This window comes from Sinohyriopsis cumingii, chromosome 4 (assembly GCF_028554795.1).
Source record: "Sinohyriopsis cumingii isolate HCF-2022 chromosome 4, ASM2855479v2, whole genome shotgun sequence".
Taxonomy (NCBI): Eukaryota; Metazoa; Mollusca; class Bivalvia; order Unionida; family Unionidae; genus Sinohyriopsis; species Sinohyriopsis cumingii.
The window spans coordinates 99277765-99280918 of NC_142964.1; positions in this window are offsets into that span (position 1 = coordinate 99277765).

Sequence of the window (3154 nt, forward strand, 5' to 3'; positions counted from 1 at the left end):
TGTCTGAAATCCCGGTTCAGTTGGTATTTTCTTCCGCGCATGATGCCGTGTAAATAAAAGATACGGTCGACATTCAAAGTGGTTTAGGTTAATTTATTATTTTTCTTTATTAAGGTCATTTGCAGAAAGTGTTTCGCTAGGGTGAGAAAAAAAAATATAACAAAAAGAAAACTTTCTTTTCCAACGCTAATACTGTATATATTTCAATTTGTGATTGATGCTATAAATAAAAAAAAATGATAATAAAGCATTTTAGCCCGTGGCTTCGGCACGGCACTCGTTTTTGTGGGTTTTTTAAAATGTTGTTAGTGTTGTTTTGGGGTTGTTTTTTGTGTGTGTACCACACTAAAAAACATACCAGGTATTAGGCCTAACGTAGGAAAAGAAATTATCCTCTATTTATTACTATTCTTACTGTCAAATGACGCAAAAGTAATCAAATTGCTATTAAGATTTTGTTTTGTATAACACTTACCGCTCGTTTTCCTCGAGATAAAGCAGCCACTTCAAAATGATTATAAAATCTGTGACAGATGAAAAACGTGGTTTAAATAATTCGTAATCGCCTGCCTTAAAATACTGTAGGAATTTGCTAATGTATTTCATGGCCCTCGTTTGAATAGATACCAACGATCATGTATATCGACCAAATTTTGTATATTCCTGCCCACAATCATGTATTTTGTATTAAACCGTATATTACACGAGCGCTCTGTGGCAAACTCGGGGGGGGGGGGTCTCTGTTATACCCAGAGGCGTAGCTATGATATTTTGCGCCCGGGGACGAACTATAAAATTGGCGCCCCAGCCCCCTCCCCGTTTAATCACATTTTTGAATATTACCCTTGTTTACTTATTATAATGTAACGTTGTAAGCCTCATTTTGGCGCCCCTGTACCTTGGCGCCCGGGGACATATGTACTCCCCTTCCCCCCCCCCCCCCAGCTACGCCTCTGATTATACCTGCTGTATCAGTTGAGAAATATATTGAACAGATCAGGCCCCAATACTCTCGCACTGAAAAACATTAAAATAATTATATGCAGAATATCGGTAGGTCTCCCTCTTGCCGAAAATGTCAGCACCATATATATTTTGCAAGTAATGTAATGGGTATAATAACACACACACACACACACACACACACACTTTTTTGGGAGTGGGGGGGGGGGCAACGGACAGATGCCCCCATTTCCCAAAAAAAATAAAAAGTATTTTATATTTGTGTATTTCCCCCTCAGATGTGTTCTACGTTTTATTAAAACAAAATTTTATATAAAAAATTTAGTTTTTAGAATTTTTGATGGGGTATTTATGTTTCCATAGTGTTATCTAAAGGGTTGTTCGTCCGAGTCTGGTTTCCCTCACCTTGCTCGAAGTTCATTCCCTTGAAATGTTTTGTAACCTTTGCTATATGTCGCCTAGGTCTCAGTGTTTGCTATATGTAATGGTGTTATATTGTGTGTATGCTATATTTTCTTTATGTTTGAGACAGCAAGTATAGATCAAATATCTTTCCCAGTTGTATTTCTTCCTTTATGATGTTATATTGTATCTTTTAATTTGTTTTATGGTTTTCTAATTTTGACGATGGAATGGTGTACTATTTAGATTTTGTTTTAAAAAAATAATTTCCTATTTTATTATTCGAGTGATAATATGTGTCGTTCCTCATAATAGTCTTTAAAGATGTTGATAGGTAGGTTACGCTCGATCCAAGGTTCACGCTTCTTTGTTCTCTATGTGTTTTTCCTGGGTCGCGTTAGGCCTCCTTTATTTAGTTTATCTGATTATGCTTTATTGAAAGATCCAAACGTATTTATGAGACCACATTATTCTATAGTGGTCAACCATGCAGTGCGGGTGAAGTTAGTAGGGTTTTAAACTAAGTGTTATACAGTATGTATTTGTGTCTTTATTTTGTCTGTTTATGTTCTACATTGGGTGTTTTCAAAGACTCATGATGGGCCTATGCACTTCACTGAGCCCTGTGACTTAGCCCCATGATGTCATCGCCATTTACTTCCCCCTTATATTTTCCCTGTATCCCTTCCTATATATGTCTTTAGAATTTTCTTTCAGAGAAAGAAGAAAAAAAATTAAATTACAAAATTCTTTTATTTTTTTCTTTCTTCCTTTCTTCCCTTTTCTCTTTTAAAAAAAAAAAAAGTTATATGGGTTTCTTTGAAATATTTGAAATAGAATTTGAAATTTTCTTTGAAATATGGCTGTTGTGGGGTGCGAGGAGGGGGTATGGGTATGGCATCAGCTCGCAATTGCGCTACGCGACCCTTCGGTCTGTAATACCTATTCCTCCCTCCCCCTCTCTCCCCCAATTCCAACATCAATTGCGTTATATCAACCTGACGGTAAGTATCTATTCGTCGTAAGACGTACTGAGTTCTTGTTGTGGTTAATATTCTTATTTTTACCACGTATCTTATTTAAAAATCTTTATCACCTGTCCACAGGATATCATCGTAGTTACTATATAGTCTATACATTTTAGAACGATTTTGTTTTCGTAGTCTAAATCTATGAATAAAATGTTATTTTTGTTATACTTATATTTTTTGCAAATTTTCATTATTAACTTTATCCTATTATGTTTAGTTTTATCACATTGGACAATCGTATGTAGTTTGGTGAAGTTCGCTGTTTTACATAAAGGGCATTTCGGCATTATCCTCAGCATACGATGTTTGATTGTTTCTTCGCCTGTTAGCCAGGTGTTGTGCAGGTATTTAAAAATTATACTTTGTGTTTTGACAGATCTTATTTTCCCCAATTTTTCCAATTTTTTGTCCAATTTACCCCCTCAGTTGTCCTGCTCTACTCTACATTTTATATTTTTGGTTACCTCCTCCCTAATCCAAGCGTGACTTTTACTTATTAAATTTTGCATAAATCTGTTTTGTCTCTATATTTTAAAATTAGTTCTCATATGTTTGCGTGGCACTTCGATTTTTTTATATTAATTTGTTATTTTTGTATATCTCTGGTCGGTTTCTCAAGGTGAAGCCGAACCAGTAGATGTACGGTGCTTCTCACGCTGTAGCCGGGTCTGAGTGCATTTTTTTTTAATCTATTGATTATGTTAGTTAATTATAGTAGTAGAGGGCTCGGCAACCCCAAGCCCCCTCTACTTTTGGCC